This window comes from Rhinopithecus bieti, unplaced genomic scaffold (genome assembly GCF_001698545.2).
Source record: "Rhinopithecus bieti isolate Rb0 unplaced genomic scaffold, ASM169854v2 scaffold_1618, whole genome shotgun sequence".
Lineage (NCBI taxonomy): Eukaryota > Metazoa > Chordata > Mammalia > Primates > Cercopithecidae > Rhinopithecus > Rhinopithecus bieti.
This window is the reverse complement of record NW_016803937.1, coordinates 2942868-2965438: the sequence shown is the minus strand read 5'-3', so window position 1 is coordinate 2965438 and position 22571 is coordinate 2942868.

Sequence of the window (22571 nt, the reverse complement as noted above, 5' to 3'; positions counted from 1 at the left end):
ATACCCAAGGCTCCTCAAGCAACACTCAGTCTTACTGAGCCACCACCGATGCACTTCCATCATTTTTAATCTATTTCATTTTTAAAATGCCAGTCTTCAGGCATGAAATTAATATTGTAGACCTGCAAACTTTCTTAAAGAACCAGAGAGTAAGTATTTTGGGCTTCGGGGTTCTGCGGTCTCTGTCGCAACTTCTCAAATCTGCTCTTGTGGCATGGAAGCCGCCAGAGACGGTGCATAAACTAATGAGCAGGACTGTGTCCAGTGGAACTTTACTTAGAAGCCAGACAGCGGTTGGACAAGGCCTGTGGGCTGCAATGTGCTGGTGAGCCATGAGACGTGTGATGGGCAGCACAGCTCCCTGCAGGCCCAGTGTCCCTCCCAGCTGCGGGCATGCTGGGACTGTGGCTTCAGCTGGGTCCTTCCCAGAAATCACTGTGCTGAAGGGAGCTGCTTCCCAAGGCTCAGCTCCCTCCCTGAGGGCGGCCCATGTCTAGTGACAAGTCAAGGGCTTCTGCCATTGCCAAAGACTCAGGACAGCTCTGAGGGGCCTCCTGGGATGGGCCAAAACTCTCCTGACGACCAACCACATAGCAACCCAAGCACTCCCCTGCCCAGTGCGGTGGGGGTCCCCCTCAAGGCATTGTTAGTGCTCCCCAGGAAGCCTCCTGTGCCATTTCCTGTGGAACTCCCAGCCCACCAATAGGCTGCAGCCTGCTGTTGAAAAAACATTGAATTCATCCACTTACTGGACTCAGGTAGTAAAAAGAATTTGAGGGCAAATTCTGAGAAGTCCGTGCTGGTTCCCTGTCTTTTATACCACAGAATTCTCCTCTGCAAACCCAGGAAATCTAGCCCTAGGTCTTGAAATCGCAGGTGGGGCTGTGGGAGGGCCGGCACTGCTAGATCAGGAGGTCCCCATCTCCAGGCTCTCCAACATGTGTCAATTTTTATAAGGTAGGGACCTACCTGTCCATCCACAGATAAAGAAATACCTGGGACACATCAACGCCCCCCCGCCCAACAACATCTGTATCAGTTGAGAGAAAAGAGATATATATCTTTCAAGGCCCTAAGATCCCCCCAAAATGTGTATAATTAAGCAGCATAGATGCACTTAGACTAATCCATCCCACCCAAACCCAGCCCTCAAGGGGTCATGGCATCATCATGACCTTATCATGGCATTATCGCTAAGTAGGAAAAAGAGGGCAGGGCCGTGGTCCAATGACAGAATGCCTGTTATAATAAACTGATAGAGGACCAGAGAAGGCCAGAATCATAGAAAATCTTACGGAAAGAGAGTATCAATAGGCAAATGGATAAACAGATTATTGTATATCCATACAACGAAATGCTACTCAGTAATCAAAAACAACAACAAAAACCATTGGTATCTGAAACAGCATAAATGAATCTCTAAAATATTATTCTGAATGAAAGAAGCCAGACACACACAAAAAATGCATGCTGTTTGGTTTTATGTAAGTTAAGTCCTAGTACAGGAAAAATTAATCAATAGTGATAGAAAGCAGATTAGTTGTTGCCTGGGGCCAGGAATGAGGGTTGCAAATGGGTATGAGTGCAGGAAGCTTTGGGGGTGATGGAAATGTTCTGGGCCTTACTTGTGTTGGTTAGAGAACCAAAACCAACTTTAACTGTAACCAGTTGCCAAACTCCTCAAACCGCACTCCTAATGTGACTAGATTTTACTGGATGTAAACCATTCTTCAATAAAGCTGGGGAAATTGAAGCCAAAATCAACACATGAATATATTATCTTTGGTGGTAGGATTCTGAGGGGCATTTGCGATTTATTTTCTTTGTGATTTTTTTTGCATTTTCAAAGTTTTCTGTTGTTTTAAAAATGCCGGCCAGACTGTCAGCTACCTAAGGACAACAGTGGTTTTAAAACATTTCCACAAATTATTTCACACTCCTCCTTTTAAGAGATGGAAGCTCCTCCCCTTGAGTATAGGCCAGACTTAGTGACTCACTTCTAACAACAGAAATGACTGTGTGACCTTGATGTATGACCTTGGATCACATACTCAGGGGAATCCAGATGCCATGTTGTGAGGACACTCAAGCAGCCCTATGGAGAGGCCATTGCAGCAACGAACTGAGGCCTCCAGCCCACAGCCCTGTGAAGGAATCACTTACAGAGTGACTCCTGAAGCCCCAGTCAAGCCTTCAGATGAGACTAGTCAGCTCCTGCTGACATTCCCACTGCAACCTCATAAGATGCCCAGAGCCAGAGCTGCCCTGCTCTGAGTTCCTACCCTTCTGAGCTCTGAGCTCAGTGCTCCTGAGTTCCTGCCCCTCAGAAACTATGAGATAATAAATATTTGTTGTTTTAAGCCATTAAGTTTGGAGTAATTTATTACACAGTAACAGATAACTAATACAGGAAGAAATATCATTTTTCTCACTGCTAATCTGATAGTAGTCATTGAAATTAATATTTGTTGAACAAATGATGGATGAATATATAAATTAAACAATAATAAAAATAAAAACTATCTTGGAATTTTGTACAATTACCTTTAATAGAAATAAGATACCACTTGTTGCTAGCCTACTATGTGGCAGAAGTTTACCCAGATTAGTTCATTAATCCTCACTAACAATCCTCGGTGATTATCAGCTCTTATCACACTGAGTTTACAGACGTGGCATGCTCACCCCTCACTCACAGCTCTCCCGTGCATATGGCAGCCCTTCTCCAGGTTGTGGACAGGGCTGAGCATGGATCTCCTTCATCTCTAGAGCTCTGAGCCCTAGATTATGTCTTCTGCATTGCAAAGGCATAATCGATGTTTGCTGAATTGAATCAGAAGAGGGAAGAATCAAAATACAAATAGGAGAAATCAGCTTTACAGATGGGGAAACTGAAGCACAGAGAGATTGTAAGTTGGGCACAAACCGTGGGCTGATTGGAAGCAGCCAGAATGAGCTTGAGAAAAGAGAAGGAGGAGGCACAACTCCTCATCCACAGGAGTCTCCCTGTTTTTGTTGTTGTTATTATTGTTTAATTTTATTTTGCTTTTTTAACTTATTGCAAATACATACATGGATTTTTTTGTTGGTTTGTTTGAACAGGCTGGAAACTACAGCAGAGTCCAAAAATTCACATGATTTGCCATTTCCCTTATCCAAGAAGACAACAACTGTCTATTTTGGTGTACATTCTTCTAATGATGTATAAGATATAATATTTTCGTTGAACAAAATGAGGTCAGGCACAGTGGCTCATGCCTGTAATTCCAGCACTTTGGGAGGCCAAGGTGGGAGGATTGTTTGAGCCCAGGAGTTTGAGATCAGCCTCAGCAACGTAGTGAGACTCCATTTCTACAGAAAAATCAAAAAATTATCTTGGTGTGGTGGTGCATGCCTATAGTCCAACTACTCTGGAGGCTGAGAGTTTGGGGCTACAGTCAGCTGTGATTACATCACTGCAGTCTAACTTGGGCAACAGAGTGAGACCTGTCTCAAAAAAATAAAAAAGGGGAGGTGTATAATTTATATTATATAGCAGGGTTTCTGTACCTTGACCCTATTGAAGTTTGGTCTAAATAATTACTTATGTGAGGCCGGGCACGGTGGCTCACACCTGCAATCTCAGCAACTTTGGGAGGCCAAGGTGGGTGGATTAACTGAGGTCAGGAGTTTGAGACCATCTTGGCCAACTTGGTGAAACCCCGTCTCTACTAAAAATACAAAAATTAGCTGGGTGTGGTGGCAGGCACCTGTAATCCCAGCTACTTGGGAGGCTGAGACAGGAGGATCTCTTGAACCTAGGAGGTGAAGGTTGCAGTGAGCCAGTACTCTGCCATAGCACTCCACCCTGGGCAACAAGTGTGAAACTCTGACTCAAAAAAAAAAAAAAAGGCCGGGCGTGGTGGCTCACACCTGTAATCCCAGCACTTTGGGAGGCTGAGGCAGGTGGATCACGAGGTGAGTGGATCACAAGGTCAGGAGATCGAGACCATCCTGGCTAACATGGTAAAACCCTGTCTCTACTAAATATACAAAAAATTAGCCAGGCGTGATGGCGGGCACCTATAGTCCCAGCTACTCGGGAGGCTGAGGCAGAAGAGTGGCGTGAACCTGGGAGGTGGAGCTTGCAGTGAGTAGAGATCACACCACTGCACTCCAGCCTGGGTGACAGAGTGAGACTCTATCTAAATAAATAAATAAATACTGATATGAAGGGCTCTCCCATCCACTGCAGGCTCTCTGCGCCTACATGCCAGTAGCACACCCAAATGATAAACTGAAGTGTCTCCAGACATTGCCAAGTGCCTTCGTGGCATTTCACCCAGTTGGTGAAGTCACCTCAGTTGAGAACCACTGCTATATGTTAATCTGCTTGTCTCACTCACTAGTAAGTCATAAGTATTTTTCCAGCCCATCAACCATTCTTCTAAAATAGGATTTTTCAATAGATGGTTGGAGTGCCTCTAATCAACAAGCCATATTTTATTAACCAAACCTCTCTGGCTGGATGTTTGAGTGGTTTCCAGTGTACTCAGTTTGTTTTCAAAGTCAGAACATCACTTGAGTCTTCACCTCCACTGTGAAATATCAACCTCAGGGCCATGTTTGGTTCAAAAAAAAATTTCTTTCTTTTGTACTGCAGAAGGTTCTCGGGAAGTCTGGGTGGACGGTGGCTTCTATAAGGAGCTTTTCTGGCAGGAGAAACTGCTTTCAAAGACTTGGCAAGCACAGCCTTCACCTTGCTGTGGATTTCCTGTGACGAGCTGGGGCCCCGAGACGCTAAACAATAGACGCTGCTCGTAGGTCTCAGTGGCATGACCTTTTTCCTGGCTCTTGGAAATCACTACAGGGAAGCTCAGCTCAGCTTTCTCAACCAAATCGTTCAGAACGATTTCAAAACTTCAACTAAGCCAATGTGTTCAAACGGCTGCCTTAGGTGGGGGTTATTTCCTCTGAATAATTACAGAGAGCTGGTAGACCTGGTTGGTATACTGGATGAAATGCTGCAAACAGGCTCCCTGGGGATCCAGCAGAGAGGAGACTGGGGTCAGAAAAACCGGGTTTCTTGTCCTGCTGGTGGACTCAGGTCCCTCACTGAACCTGCATAAGCTTCTATGTCCTTGTGGAGGCAATGAGGACGGGAACACCTCCCCACCAGCTCGGAGACACTGGGTCTCTGCCTGAAGGAGTCACTGCCTGAAGATACTTTACAAACCACCCCCACCTTATATTAATAGAAAGGGAGACTGGTGGGGCTACTACCTTGAGGAGAAGGCTTATCAAGTAAAAACCTCTATCCTCAATTAGATACTGTTTTACTCAGGGTGCAGGGCAGGAAAGAGGAGTTGCTCTAAAACGTCAAATAATGGCAAATGATGGGGAGGTTGTGGGGAAATCAGAAACTTCATACCCTGCTGGTGAGAATGTAAAATGGTACCAGCTGCTGGAAAACTGGCAGGTCCTCAAACAATTAAACTGAGAGCTACCAGAAGACCCAGCAATCCCACTCCCAAGTTCACACCCAAGAAAATTGAACCATACATCCAAACAAACACAGTGGTGTTATTCATAGCAGCCAGGAGGCGGAAACAACCCAAATGTCCATCAACTGATGATGGATAAACGAAGCGCAGTCCATCTGTCCAATGGAATATTATTATAATTGGCCGTAAAAATGAAGGGCTGATCCACGCTACACCATCGATGAACCTTGAAGACACGACGCTGAGTAAAAGAGGCCAGACACAAAAGGCCACACATTGTATGAGCCCATTTAGATGAAATGTCCAGAATACACAAATCCATAGAGACAGAGAGTAGATCAGTGTGTGACCAGGACCAGGGGAAATGGGTAAAGAAAATGATGACCAAAGAGTGTAGGGTTTCTTTTGGAGGTGATGAAAGCATTCTAAAATTGACTGTGATGATGGTTACACACCTCTGTGAATATAATAAATCTACTAAATTGTATACTTTAAATGGATGAATTGTATTGTATGCTAATTATATCTCAATAAATAAAGCTGTTTACAAAAGAGAAGTCACACTTACTACTTTAAGCAGAAAGAGATTTGGTATAAGAAGTTAGGTTTTGCAAATCTAGAGGAACAAGTACTAGGCTGGAATCCAGAATTGATTCACCGGGAAGCTGCTGCCGTTACTCCTGTCCAGAGGGCCAGACATCAGAAGGTGGACATGGGAGCTATTGAGTTCCCAGGCACATGTCCACAGCTGCTACTCAGGGGTAGGGACACAGGACTGAGAAGCTGATGCCACAACTGCCTTTTTGCACTATCAGAGGCAGGGACATGGTCACAGACCACACTTTCCTGCAGGAACAACCAAGAGGCAGGATATGGTCTCAGCCTCACGCTGTTTTTCCAAATCGCATCAGTGGGAGTCTGCCGTCATCTGGGCTCTACAGCCAGGGAGGCCTGGAAGTGTGTGTTTTAGCTTTTCCTCCTCATAGTAGGAAGCCGACTGGAAAGGGCTGGAACGGGTGTAGAGCTCTGCTGGCCAAGGCTCATAGTTACTATGAATTATGACTACAGGGAGGCTGGGCAGTGCAGCAGTGACTTTCTCTAGTCACCTCCCAAGAGGTGGGAGATGTCCCAGACCCACCTCTGCCTTATCCCCAAATCAAGCCTAGGCCCAGCAGGTGCTGAGCATGCTCCTTGCTGACCTGCAGCCTTGCCTGGCTCCTGGTGGCACCTGTTGCAAGTGGACTGTGATCACCTGTGCTCACCTGCCTCACGCCTTAAAGCAGAGAGCTCCTTGAGCACTGGCACAGCATCCACCCACACAGCCATGCCCAGCATGGGGACTCAGTACACAGGGAACCCCTGACCCGTGTCCAGGAGCTCCACCACATGGAGGCCGCTGCCCCTTCTCATATTCCCATTGGTTGGGAAACCTCCATCGGGGAAGGCGGGGGCATTAAATATGTTTCTACTTCTGTCTACATCCTCACTCAATTTTCAAAGCCAAACAAACTGCGCGTTAAACCATAGTCTTTCTCATTTTTTTAGCCTGTAATTATATTTAAAAGACTCTTAAAATTTTAAAAAGAAAAACATAGTCTCATTCATTTTGGCTTGGAGTAGTCGACATAATCAGATAATCAGCTCTTTGAGAATGAAGGAATTGTCTTCCACTTTTGGGCAAGACCTGGGCACCCAGTAGGTGTTTTATTTCTCTCTATGCACAGTGGTTTTTGAAGAGGCAGAGGCCACAGGCTCTGCTGTGCCCTGGTTTTTACCCCGGCAAGATCAAATATACAGAGTGTGGGTCACTGCTAAACTTTCTTCTGTTTTTGTGTTTCTGAGATCAGTTAAAATATGCACTCAGGATACTCAGCATACACAAATGTCCCACAAAGACCAAATAATACTGACACCACCTTTTAAGACACTCTGTGCAAAAAAACTGGAAGACGCAGAGAGTGGTGCAGCATTTTAAGTCTTCTATTGACCAAATTTGGTCCTTCCTAAGAACTTCAATTAACCTTTCACAACCTATTTGCAGAATGGGTAGAAGCTCAATAATGATGATTATGGTAATAGTAGCAAAACCAGCACCAATTATATTAGCAATAGCAGTAACAATAAGAGATTTCACTAAGCAAATACCAGGTAGGAGATTTTGTTGGGGGGGTTTTCATAATTCTCACAAGTTCCCATTGTGCTGCTTAGCTTAAGATGGAGACAAAATGTTACAAGGTCACCTAGCCCCATCTAGTCCCAGAGTTGGCAGGCTTTGCTACTATTGAGTAGCTTACTCTCTCTGAGTCTCAGTTTTCTCTTTGGAAACCTGGACATAATGATTATATTTATGAAAATTAATATGAGTTAGTATAGGTAGTGCACTTGGAGTGATGTCTAGTACCACTCATCATCATCACCATCACCATCATCATCACCACCACTACCACCACCGTCATCAGTACTTGGTAGCTTCCATCATCATCATCATCATCATCATCATCATCATCTATTGTCCTCCTCAGTCATACTGCATGTGCTTTAATCTTAGAGTTGATTCTTAAAGAAACAGCAAAGCGTAGCATAAAGAGCACTGGGTTTGGTGTCAGGCTCTCCTGGATTTAGATTCTCGGACCTGCCACTCACTGCTTGTTTTCCCTCGGGCAAGTTTATTAAATTCTCTGAATATTGTTTTATTCTTTGTAAAATGAAAATAACTGACTTCAGTTCTTAGAGTTATTGTGAAAATTAAGGGAAATACAGTATGTAAAGTTTCTAGAATATAGTAGGTGCAAAACAAATGGTAGCTGTGATGACAGTGGTGATGGTGATAATGTTAGTGATGGTGATAATAATGTTAGTGATGATGGTAATGATGATGATGGTGGTGATGATGAAGATGATGGTGGTGATGGTGATGATGGTGATAATGATGATAGTGATGATGGTGATGATGATGATGGTGAAGGTGATGATGATGGTAATGATGATGATGGTAGTGATGATGGTGATGATGATGATGGTGGTGGTGGTGATGGTGATGATGATGATGGTAATAATAATGGTGATGATGGTGGTGGTGTTGATTGTGATGATAGTGATGGTGATGATGATGGTGCTGATGGTAATGATGGATGATGGTGATGGTGATGGTGATGATGGTGGTCGTGGTGGTGATGGTGATTATGATGGTAATAATGATGATGATGATGGTGGTGGTGATGGTGATGATAGTGATGGTGATGATGATGGTGCTGATGGCAATGATGGATGATGGTGATGGTGATGACGATGGTGCTGATGGTGATGATGGATGATGGTGATGGTAGTGATGATAATGGTGATGGTGATGATGATGGTGCTGATGGTGATGATGGATGATGGTGATGGTAGAGATGATGATGGTGATGGTGACGATGCTGATGCTGATGGTGATGATGGATGATGGTGATGGTAGTGATGATGATGGTAATGGTGATGATGATGGTGCTGATGGTGATAGTGATGATGATGGTGATGATGATGATTGGCAGTGATAGTGGTGGTGATGGTTATGATGATACTTATGGTGGTGATGATAATGTGACAGGGTTAGCAGTGGTGATGGAGATCTTAAGCAATCTGACCACCCATCCAGCCCAAACATTTCCCTTCAGCAGACCTGAGATAAAAATCACTCGACATTTGCCTAATATCAGCAAATGACCACAATATCATTTTGTAATACTGAGACATAAGACATAATAAGCTTACTAAAGGAACAGTTGGCTGTAATTCTTTATCTGGGAATTCTAGAAAGCATCAGTGCCTGGCCCTCCAAAACTGCAGGAAGAACGGAACAGCAGAATCGGGAGCTGGGACACTCACTCTGTGGGAAAAGTGACCATCCTGATCACCACATAAGCTTAATGGAAGCCAACAAGTCAACCACATTTGGAAAATTTTTTAAAACCTATTTTTTAGAGTCCCTCAAGGTAGCAAGCTCATGAGACTTCCCCTTAAAGATTAAGTATTATCTTGAAATTTTGATCTACTTTACAAAAAGTAGCAACATTAAAGAAACTCTTGAGTGAGATACAAAATAACATTTTTTTATTTCTGATCTTTGGGTAAAGTGGAGATAATAATAACACATGCTTTTGTGTATGATTCACCGTGCTACTTCCTGTTTTTATCATAACACACAGTAGGTTCTTAAAAACTGAAGTCTGTCAGATGAAAGAATGGTGAAGTGGATGAATAGATGAAGGAAATTCTTCTGTATATGGCAAATTTGACAATTATATATACACACACACACACACACACACATATATATATATATAAATAAGCACATGACACTAACTTTTTCAGCCCCCTTCTTCACCAAATGTGATTTTGTTTGGGAATTTTGTTTTGCCTATTTTTATATCACTAACTTACCCCAAAGTTGATCATAAAATAATATTTATTTATTTATATAGTATAAATATTTATTATTTATTTATAAGGCATTTACTACATGCTAGAGGATTTTACCTGTACTAAGCCATTAATCTGCACAACAACCCTGTCCAGGTAGGTTATCACGATTATTCTCATCTTACAAATTAAAAAGAGAAAGTGCTTAATTTGCTCTAAAGATATAATTTCATGAGTCCAAAATCACACATGTATTAGTCCATTCTTGTACTGCTATTAAAAAAAATACTTGAGACTGGGTAATTTATAAAGAAAAGAGGTTTAATTGGCTTACAGTTCTGCAGGATGTGCCAGAAGCATAGCAGCTTCTGCTTCTGGAGAGGCCTCAGGAAACTTCCAGTCATGGCAGAAGGTAAAGGGAAGCAGGCTCATCACATGGCCAGAGTAGGAGGAAGAGAGAGGGGAGGTGCCACATACTGTTTAACAACCAGATCTCATGAGAATTCACTCAAGATTATGATGATAGCACCAAGGGGGATGGTATTAAAGCATGAGACACCACCCCCATGATCCAGTCACCTCCCACTAGGCCCCACCTCCAACACTGGGGATTAAATTCGACATGAGATTTGGGTGAGGACACAGATCCAAATCATATCAACCTACGTACAAGGTTATTCACTGCAGCACGATTTGTAATAGCAAAACTTTGAAAACTGAAGGTCTGACAACTGGGTGCTCTTTAAATAAACAATGATACATATTTTGAGTGGAATACAATTCGGCTGTCAAAAAATGAGGCAGATATTTATATATTGAGATAGAGGTATGTCCAAGATATATTAAGTGAAGAAAAAAAGCAAAACAGAGAATACTAGGTAATCTATATCATTATATGCAGTCACACACCACATAAAAACAGACCACATATATGACAGTGATCCCATAAGATTCTAATGGAGCTAAAACATTATGATGGAACTAAAAACTTCCTATCATTGTAGTACAATGCATTATCTTTTCTATGTTTAGTTATGTTTAGGTACACAATTACTTACTATTGTTCTGCAATTGCCGGCAGCATTCATTACAGCAGCATGCTGTAGAGGTTTGTGGCCTGGGAGGAGCAGGCTGTACCATCTAGCCTAGGTGTGCAGTAAGCCATACCATCTAGGTTTGTGTAAGTACCCTCTATGATGTACAATGATAAAGTTGCCTAACAATGAGTTTCTCAAAAGATATCCTGCTGTGAAGTACCACATGACTGTATTTTCTTGTATATGTTGTTGTTACATCTGGAAGGATACCCAAGAAATGGTAACAGTGGCGGCTTCCTAGAAGAGGAACCAAGAGGCTGGATGGGTCAGTCAGGAGAGGCCAGGTGATGCTGCAGTAGCAAACAACCCCCAAAATCAAAGTGGCTTAAACAACGGAGGTTGACTTTCCAACCATACAAATGCTCATGGGATAATGGGCATTCTCTGCTGATACATCACTCAAGAATCAAGCCTTGCTGGTTGCCACACCCGAGGGTAAAGAGGTCTGGAGGTCTTCCTTGAGCTGACAATAAACTGTGCCAACCTTGGAGGGACACATGTGACTGCTGCTCACAGTCAGTGGTAGTGCTTGTCGCATGATTCCCTCAGCCACAGGGGGACCAGGAACTGCAAATCTCTGGGTACCTAGAAGGTAGGGAGTGGAACCTATTTAGTGAACAACGTTAATGAATACCGCTCTGGGGATAGAAGTTGGAGGGAGAATTTCTTTCCTCCATAAACCCTTTTAAACTCCTGAATATATTATCCATATACAAACTGAAAAAATTTTAAGTACTCTACAAAAGTTAAGTAGCATTTAAGATAAGCATGTTATAAGCTCCAGGTGACTTGTAGAGACCATACATCGCCCCAGGTGAGAAGAAGGAGAAATCACTGCACGCAGGGAGTAGGGAGGTCAGGACAAGCGCAGACCATTTCACTGTCAATGTGCATTTAAGGAGTACCTATTGTGTGCCAGAGGTGTGCTCTATAATGGGAATGTGCAGCTAAATAAGACCTGGTCCCTTCCCTTGAGGAGTTCATAGTCTACTTGCTGGAAGCCCAGAGATCTGGGTTCAAATCCCATCTCTCCCTGATTAACTTTGTTTTACTTCACCCATAAAATGAGGCTGAAATACCTACTGTAGAAGGTTACTGAGAGGATTTGCTCCACCACATGACCAAGGGTCTGAACAAACCTTCATTGACTAGGAACCTGTTGGTCCCCCAAGACATCTCGCATGTGCAAACACCGTGCATAGTTTCTACCTTTCCTTGAGATGTTCCCCAAGTGACAAAGAGATGCAGTCTTAGAAACTGCAACCTTCTTCCTTTTTCCTCCTTTCTCCTGGTTTCTTCTTTCTGGTAATGGGCCAGCTCTCTGGGGTTAACAGGACCACTTTTCATCCTGTCGAACCACATCATCTGTGATCTTCCCATTCAATAAATATTAGAATGTATCCATGGGGAATAATCTGCCTGGTATCTTATCAAGACTTTCAAAGCTGTAACTCAGTTCAGATGGGGGGATTTTCAGGCTGCAAAGGGGGAGGGGGAGAAAGAATGTCAGGATCTTGGGACTATCAAGATTTGGATTAGCAAGCAATTTCCTGAGTTCCCCGACTTCATAGATGAGGTCAGAAAGGTCCGTTCTGAATGGAACCCATTAATCTCCCTGTTGTGAGCGAGGAAACGTTGGAAAGCGCAGGTGTTAACAGTCTCGGTGTTATTTTTGGGAGAATGTGAATTGAACACTCGCAGGAAGTGTACTATTCCCTTGCCAGCATCCTGGAGTATTATTTTAGGCAGCAGAACTGAGGCTTGTGAGCAGAAGTCAGCTTTCAACACACCTTTAAGGCAAGAAGAGTACTTCACAAGCAAGAATTTTGCTGCTGTGTTTGGGGGAATTAAAATAATCAATGTGTTCTGCAAGGATGCTCAAAAAGGCCGCCTATAGAACACCCAGCACAGCAACATCCATGTGGTGCCACAGCCGCCTCTGACTCAGGAATATCTGGACTAACCCTAGTTCTGCGGACGAGAGGGGCTAACGTATGCACTGCCAGCCCCCAGACAAACACAAATGCATGTGAGTTTTAGGCTCCAAAGTTGTCACTTCAGCCCAAGGTCAGTAAACTTTTTCTGTAAATGGCCAAATAGTAAATATTTTCGAATTTTGGGGCCATACGGTCTTTGCTGCCATGATTCAACCCTGCCATTGTAGCATAAAAGCCACCTTAAAATTCACAAACAAACGGGTATGGCTGTGTCCCCATAAAACTTTACAGGCAGTGAAATTTGAATTTCATGTAATTTTCCTGTGTCACAAAATAGAATTCCCCTTTTGATTTGTTCAACCATTTTAAAATGCAAAAACCCACTTTTGGCCCTCGGATGGAACGAAAACAGCCCCTTTGGCTCTCGGGCTGTCATTTGCTGACCTCTTCTAGACGATTTAATTTCCACACTGACACTATTGCCTAAGGCCCATTTCCAGGTTTTCTTTGGCACTGCCCTTCAAGCAGGCTCTGAGACACGAACATGTGACAGAAAGTGGAAAGGTTAGTTTTCTTCCAGCTCCAGCCAGGCCTGGCTCCAAACACGGGAGGAGCCTGCTGAAGGAAGATTCCTCACTCCTCTGCACCTCCCTCAAGGTCTGAGCCTGCACATTCTTCAGGGCTTAATCTGCTTTGGCAGAGGCAGAGAGGGCAGAGGGGGCCGATGGTGTGGCAGGAGACCCCTCCCATGAGCATCAAATCTTCCGCACAAGGCACTGTGTTCACAAAAAGCCTCTTGTGAGTGGCGTTTTGTGGTGAGCTGTTTATTCATTCGTTCTACAAATTATTTCTTGGGCACCTACCTGGTGCCAAGCCCTGTCCTAGGCACAAGGATACAACCAGGAGCAAAACAAAGTCACCGCCCTCTCCAGGCCCACATTCCTGCAATGGGAGCGAAAGGGCCGACCTTCCTGTCTCAATGGACAGGATGAACAGCAGCAGGAGGGTGCATTCAGCCCCAGGACAGAGAAGACCCACGGAGCCCCTGCCTCAAGAATGGGCTGAAAGTGTGAGTGGCAACCAGGCTTTCCTAACAGTGGAATGGGCAGCTCCACCCAAGGTCACCTGGATTCCTCATAGCCTGGGGAAGCAGCTGCTGACATCTGAGTCACACACTCAAGCACATGCACTTGCCCATGAGTCGCCCAGTTAAGTGCTCCTGACCCAGGAAATACTTGACCTCCCCCTACCCCTTCATTCACCCGACGCAGCTGTAAATGGCACCCACCCATCCCCCATCATCACATCTCCCCTCAAAGAAGAGGGAAAGCCTGCATTTGCTGGGAGAGGGCAGAGACCAAGAGAGTGTGCCAAGCGGGGTGGCCCAAAGAGGGATTTCTGACCAGGTGGGTCAGAAGGAGAAAGAAGGGCTGGAAGAGCCACATGGACAAAGCCAGAGGCAGGGGCGCCCAGGACACCTTCAGGGCAGTGAGCAGGCCAGTCTGCCACAGGACGCAATCATCTGGGAGAATCGTGTATCCTCCCACCCAGGGACCCAGGCTCCTGGCTATAAAAAGCAGATGTTCCCCACACTCTGGGAGGCCAAGGTGGGTGGATCACCTGAAGTCAGGTGTTCAAGACCAGCCTCACCAACATGGCGAAACCCCATCTCTACTAAAAGTACAAAAAAAAAAAAATTAGTCAGGTGTGCTGGTGCGGGCCTGTAATCCCAGCTACTTGGGAGGCTGAGGGGGAAGAATCGCTTGAGCTTGGGAGGAAGAGATTGTAGTGAGAAAAGATGAAGCCACTGTACTCCAGCCTGGGCAATAGAGTGAAACTCTGTCTAAAACAAAAAACAAAACAAAACAAAACAAATAGTATCACCACTCCCCAAGGACCACATAGAACTCCAAACCTGTCTTCCCTCAGCAGCCACACGACCTTCCTAAAATGTAATCCCAATTGTCTCTCTCTCCTGCCTAAACCCCACTGGTGTTCCTCCCCAGCTGCCTTGGAAATAAATCTGCACTCCTGGCTAGCACCTAAGGCCCTGGAGATCCAGCCCCACCCACTCTGACACCCCGATACCCCGATACCCCACACTCTCCCCTGCACAGTATCTTCCAGCCACACTGAGCCACTAGCCTCTGCCTGTTCATGTGTGGTCCAACTCTAACCAGGCCGGGGAGAGGGACCCTGGGAAGTGTGACTCTTCCCTGAGCCAGTCAGAGTGGCACCTTCCCGGGCAACCTCCCCCTGGGATGTGCCCACCTGCCTGACACAGGCGAGGTGGCCGGTGTTGTATTATTATGTAAACTCTGCATAATGGGGAAGGCAATCGCCCCGTTTTACAGCTGAGGACTGAAAGCCGTTCACCTGAGGTCACATGGCCAGTGAGTGGTGGAGCCAGGGCTGTCACCCCATCGGTGTCCGTGATGTTTCCTCTAGTGAGTCGGAAACCTTCACTTGCACAACGTTGCTTGGGACAGACATTACAATGCAGAGTCGGCCAGGTGCGGTGGCTCGCGCCTGTAATCCCAGCACTTTGGGAGGCTGAGGTGGGCAGATCATGAAGTCGAGATCGAGACCAACCTGGCCAACACGGTGAAACCCTGTCTCTACTAAAAATACAAGAATTAGCTGGGTGTGGTGGAACGCGCCTGTAGTCCCAGCTACTTGAGAGACTGAGGCAAGAGAATCGCTTGAATCCGGGAGGCGAAGGCTGCAGTGAGCCGAGATCGAGCCACTAAAAACCGCAGAGTCCTGGGCCCCAGCCTCACAGACATGCGGATCTTAAGCGTCTGGGATGCAGCATGAGACTCTGCATTGTCCCAAGCAGGCCAGGCGATCAGCAAGTCCAGGCGACCAGCGTGAGGCCCCTCACCCCTACTCCCCATCCTCTCTTCCATGGTCTCTGGTCCTCAGCTACAATTCAGATTTCCCAAAAGGGCAGGCAAGTGGGACTGAGTCTTATGACTGGGCTTTGCAGAGACAGTGATGCCCGACAGAGAGGGAGAGGGCAGGGCAGCTGAGGAGGCCGAGGTGGAGCTGCAGGGCCGACTCCACCATTCCTGGCTGCAATCTCACCCCACCCTGCTTCTTTGGGCCTCAGTCTCTCCATCTGTACTATGGATGCAGTGGTCCCTGGATGGGTGGGAAACAGGGTGGTGCAGGTCCCCCCATAATGGTCCTCATTTCTAGGGCCTGCCCTTGCCTTCTTCCTGTCCACAGCAGAGAAGACCTTCCCAAGGTGAGTGTGTGGGGTTGCCAGACCTGGAATCTCATCAGTCCCACCCAAGCCTGTTAGAACAAGCAGCTTTCCCGATGGAAGAGGTTCTAATGACGCCACACAAGGAAGCAAATGGAAGACACGAATACCAGCAACTCAAGTCGTAAATACTTACTTTCTCCTTTAACATTTTTACGATACTCCCTCTTTTCAGATGCAATAATTTACACTAATGTGTTCCTCCCACCATGCCTTCTATTCCTCTGACATCTGTTTAAACATCAGGACAGCAGGACGAGAGTAAATCACGTTATACTCATTATGTGTTTAATTCTACCGTGTGTTGCTGAAGCCATAGCAGCCTCATGTACAGACCCAACAGCCACAAACATCAATGTTGTTCTTTGCCTTATCTTGATGAATTAGGCATAAATCGTAACTCCAGCAAAGTGGAAAAGTACCAAAATGCCATCGAGTTGGTCTGGCTGTTTTTTAAGGAGTTGGAATGGAACATATTTGTTGGGAGCCATGAATCAGTGTCTGGAGGACCCGCCACCAAACATTTAACACCAGAACTTTGGGAGGACGCAGGGAGAGAAATGCTACTTGTTTCCTAAGATCACATGGTTGGGAAAATATCCCAAATGGACTCTCATTGAGGTCTGAAGTCATTTAAAGAGAGAGAAGATGTCTCCGTAGTGATTAGGTTCCACTTCATGGGAAGAAAAAAACCCAAAAAGCAATGAAACGTGGCTTAAACAGGCAAGACTTGCTCCTCTAGCATAAAAGAGAGGGCCTTGGAGCCGGGATGGGGCTTTTGCGGAGTGGACAGGGGTCTAGTCTCTTCCCACCTCCCTGCAATGTGGTCCTTCTTTTTATGGTCCCAGGTGGCTGCCTGAGCTCCAGCCAACACATCCAACTTTCTGACAGCAGGATGGAAGAAGAAAGGCCATGCCCTTCCCTTAAAAAAAAAAAGAAAATGACTGTTTTTTAGAACAGTTTTAGATTTGCAGAAACATTGTGAATATAGTACAGAGTTCCCAGAGTGTATACTCCATATGCAATTATCCCCATTATTAACATATTTTTTGATGTTATTTTGTTTTTTTGAGACAGAGTCTTGCCCTGTCACCCAGGCAGGAGTAGAGTAACATGATCTCGACTCACTGCAACCTCCGCCTTCCAGGGTCAAGCAATTTTCCTTCCTCAGCCTCCCAAGTAGCTGGGACTACAGGTGCATGCCACCACGCCTGGCTAATTTTTTTCTGTATTTTAGTAGCTATGGGGATTCACCGCATTGGCCAGGCTGGTCTTGAACTCCTGGCCTCAAGTGATCTTCCTACCTCGGCCTCCCAAAGTGCTGGGATTACAGGCATGAGCTACTGTGCCCAGCCCTTTATTAACATCTTACGTTAGTATGGTGCATTTGGTATAATTAATGAACAAATACTGATACATTATCATTAACTAAAGTCCATGCTTTCTCTGGGCTTCCCTAGTTTTTGCCTAATGTGTGTTTCCTGTTCCAGGATCCCAGGTGAATTTAGTTGCCATGCCTCCTTAGGCTCCTCTTGGCTTCATTCCCTTCCCTTTTAATTTAAGGAGACGTCCTGGAGGTATCACATTATACTTTCTCTTATTTCTCATTGGCCAGAACTTAGTCACATGGCTGCACACAGATGCAAGGAAGGCTGGGAAATGAATCCTTTCCAGGTAGCCATGTGCCCAGCTGAACCTAAGGAGAGGTAGAGAATGGTTTCTGGAAATAGTGAACAGGCACTGCCACAGCAGAGTCTTGAGAGACCTCTTTGGTCAGCCGTCTGCTGCAGGCTGACATGCTCCCAATAGCTGCATTTTGTGGAAGCAACTGCAGCCCAGGACAGTTAAGTGACTACCTCAAGATCACACAGTCAGTCCCTGGGGAGAGGGACAGCACATGTCCCTCCACTCTGCCAGGCTCCCTCGGCTCTCCTCTTCCCTTCCTCTTGGAGCTTGTTTCAGAGCAGATCTCAGCTGTCATCCTATTCCCACACCAAGCCCCAGTTCAGGCCTGGAATCTGCCAAGAGGCTGCCCTTGTCCCTGGGCTGGGTCAGATGGTCCTGCCCTGTCACCCTGCCCCGGATCGAAGTGACCAGCTTGCCAGTCGATCTGTTCTTCTGGGAGCTTTTCTGGAGCATCTGCACTGTGGCAGGAACTGTGGTAAGCCTTTTTACACTTGGAGTCTTGGAGTTCTCAAAGCAGAGGCAAAGAGTGAAGCATTCTTACCTAGGCTCCCGGAGGTGAATCTGTCAAGGTCACAGCCAGTATGAGGTGGAGCTGGGATCCCAATCAGGCCGTCTCGGGAGCCCACACTTGGGCCCCGTGTGACACAGTTGCAGAGCTCTAAGAGCACATCTAACTCATGTGGGGACAGCGGGCGTCTGTATGTCTCTCTGGAGACTCTTGCGGTTCTGGAGGCCAAAAGTCCAAATCAAGGAGTCTGCAAAGCTGGACCCTTCTTGGGAAGTCAAGGGGAGAATCCGTTCCTTCCTTCCTCCCCGCTTCTGTCGCTGCCAGTGTTCCTAGTGTTCCCTGGCTCATAGATGCATCACTCTGGTCTCTGTCTCCATCGTTTCTCAAGCCTACTCCCTGAGTGTCTATCCAAACTTATTTTAACTTGATGACAGCTGCTCAATGACACCTTTTTCCCAGGTAAGGTCACATCCCCAGCTACGGAGGGTTTGGACCAGGGCCTAGCCTTCTGGGGGTCACAAGCAGCCGACAACAGAGGCCCAGGAGAGCTGCCGTGCATGTGATCAACTGTGGCCTTCCTGCTTACCTGTTTATTTTTGCCTGCCCTAACAATCAAGGCGCCAGCAAGAAATCGATGTCCCTCTTACATGGTGACTTGGAAAGAGTTTAATATGAGGACAATTTACAAAAGACAGCAACAGGGGGTGGTACAGCTCCTCTCCCCCTGGAAAACATAAACAGCAGGGAGCAGAGACCACTCCCATGATTGAGTGGCTGGTGGGGGAGTTACCAGAACCCCAGACACAGAGAGGCCCAGTGGAGAGGGGCCTGTCCAACAGGAGCTGTGGCCTTCCTCAGAGGGACACAGTCGGCCTATGTACCAGCCTTCAGCAAGGCCAGTGACTATCCAGCTTCTCTCCCCACCTCCCTCCCATCTCTCGCTGTATCTTGATTTGGCTGAACTCAACAAGATGCCAGGGCAAAGGAGCCTGATTAATACAATGCAGAGGAGTCCATGTTAAAATCTCCAAGGGCACAGAGGGAAAAGGAAGGAGAGGCAGACACACGGAGCAGCTGGAAGGTGTCCAGTGCGTCCACCCAGCACCCAAAACACCCTGCCCAAACCTCTGTGATGCCAAGTGCTCAGTGTGCAAGCTCCCCAGCAGTGGGGGTGTAGCAAGTGGCACCACCGGCGTGCACTCGGACATTGGAGTCTGGACTCGTGTGGCCAAGAAGCTGGAAGACAGAAGAACCACTTCTGGAGATGGTGCTCCTGACAGCGTCACTGCACCCACTCCCTGGGGAGCCAGTGGCCGCAGCGCAGGATGCTGAGGCTCTCACTGTGGCCTCCGAGCCCGGCTCTGGTGGTGGAAGCTGCACCCCACCAGCCTGATTCTATGCTTTGATTTCCCAGGCTCTCATTTCCACATCTTAAAGCCTTCTGGAAATTCTGTAAGCTTTTTAGTATCCCTTTCCAAATTCCTTTGCTGCTGAGTAAGGCAGAGTGTGTGTCTGTTGCTCCAACCAAGAGCCCTCTGTGATCCTGAGCAGGGGCAGGAATCAGAGGCCCGGAAGGAAAGAGGCAGCACCCTTGGCTGGCGGTCTGGAGAGCCTTTAATGCAGGGACCAGCTACAGAGGCTCACACAGGTGGAGACAGCCAGAGACAAGTCATGGCGGGATGCCATGGCCAGCCTGAGATTAGAGAGGGCAAGGGGAGCTTGGAAGCAGCAGAGAGATGGAAAAGAGGAGCTGTAGTGAGAGAAGGACGGGGCCACTGCTAGGAGAAAGAAATGGCCCGACATCTCTCTCGTCCTGCACACACTCTGCTGAGGGCACCTCCCACAGCTGAACCCAACTGGAAGTCAGGGAGAAGATGAGGGGGCCTTCTCCAGAGTTCGGAGGTGGACAGAGAAGGCTGGCACTGGAGCTGGGGAGCACAGTGAAGAGTAGCCAGCCCCAAGGAAGGCCAGGGGCATGGGTTCAGCGCCGGCTGCAGGCTTGGGCACTGTCCAGACACGTTCTCTGCGCGATCTCATTGAATCTTGACAGTGGCCCTGATGAACAGACTTGGAGGTGGGCTGACAGGACGCAGCCCCAGGGCCAGTCCGACTCAGCACCAGAGTGGCAGCTACCTCACTTGAGCCCACAGCAGCCCTGCTGGCTGAGCAGGGCAGACACACTGTCACTGTTTTCACCATGAAGCAAACAGGCTCAAAGAGGTTAGGCTGGTGTCTTGAGTACATGCGTACTCAAGTACACACTTGAGCATCCGTGCACAGGGGCTCACTGCTGGAACAGGCAACCCCAGGTTTCAGGAGCTTAATCTGACGCCTGCTTCTCTCACGGCACAGGCCAGTGTTGGGCGGTAGGGTGGGTGACTGGCTCCATAGAGTCATTCCAGAGTCCAGGACCCTTTTCTAGGATCTTGAAGTTTCTTCCCCTGGAGCTCAGTGGGACAGAAAAAAGAAATCATGGCAGATGGCAGGAGAAGTTTCAGGGGCAGCTGGCGCTCTTTCTCACGTCCGCTGGCCAGAGCTCAGTCTCGGGTCCGACCTGGCTTCCTGGGGTGGGAGATGAAGTCGCCTGTGTGCTGGGAGGGAGGGAGCAACGCGAATGGGGAGGTGCTTGGGCGGCTCTGCAGAGCACCTCCCAGGCGGGCCCACGGCAGGCCGCATGGAACACAGAACCGAGTCGCTGGGAAGGGTGAGGGTCAGAGGTGGGAGACAGGGTGGGGAGGGGAGCAGTGCTCACTGTGCACATGTTAGAACCCTTGGCCAGGGTTTTGGAAGCCATTGAAGGGGGTGGTGTCAGCTTGCCTGAGGTTCCTCGGCTGGTTAGGCACAACCCCGGGCCCCCGGCTGAGCTGGGAACTTGAGCTCTTGGAGCTCTGCCTCCGCCTCACCCTGCACAATCACCCCAGCTTTCCGAGGCGGTGTCCGTCCGCCACCTCCCACATCTTCCAGGCTTTGGATCTCATTCCCTTCCCCCCAGCCTAATGCATGATGCTTACCCTTATGAAATTTCCCGGGAGCACTGTAAGACTCTGGGATCCAGAGGGTTCCAAGTTTGGGGTGGTCAGAGCCCTTCGCCTGCCCTGCATGAGTCCAGCCCACAGTTTCTAGGAGACGCCAGGGAACATACCGCAGGCAAGTTGCCGCAGAGCTGGCTGCAAGACAGGCGGCCTTACAAATTGCTCTGTTAAACCTAAAAGCTCCAGCAATCCCGGGGATTACGAGGCGCCCCGGCGAGGCCTTGTTAGGACCGGCCTCCGGGAGAACACGGAGGGTATTTACATTTGTTGAAGGGCTCATTTTCGTGAAGGATGACAGGGCCTCGGCCTCAGAGGATCATGTGTGCATGGGCTTTTTATTTCCAGCAAACACTCAAACTCGCAAGAGGTCAGATACAGTGCAAGGCAGAAATCACGCTCCGCTTCAGGCAGGGATGTGGCTGTGTGCTGACCTGGTGCCCTGGAGCCAAGGTGTTTCTTCAATTCTGGTTTCTATGAGCTTGGCAAAGGTGAGACACCTATATCAAGCACTTCTTCTCTACTACCTAGATCACCACCATCTCACCTGGTGTCTTTGGCTCATTGCTCCAGGCACCACTATGGCAGCCAGACCTTCACGGTTCCAACCACATTCTGCAAAGCGCCTTACTGTGCCCACGCTGGACTTAGTCCTCCTCACATTTTGGGGACTTCCTGTCACCTTGGAGGCCGTGGATGCTGTGGGATCTGCCCAGTGCCCAGTCACGCACCACCAGGAAAGACTTCATGCATCATAGATATTTGGCCAATGAGCAGCATGAACCAGTGGGCAAATTGTCCTCTTCTCTCTCCTTGGATGATTGTCCTGAGAAGCAGTTGTCTATATGGACTTTTGGAAGAGTCCCCTAAAATTGTGCAATCAATTGCTCCTAATACCAAGTGTTGGCCAGTTCAGTATTGAACCCTCCCTCGGATTGCACCCCTGAATCCAATGGCAGAATATTAGGTTTGCCTTGACTTCTGCTTTCTAGGGAACACACACTCATATACACTGTACACACACACTTGCACATGTGTGGAAATGGCGATTGATTCTTTCTTGATCCCAGTAAGTCATGGGATCTGTCTTTTCTTCCCACACGATGATTAACAGCAACGTCATGGTCATCACTGTCTATCATTTATAGAGCTCTGTGGCAGAGAC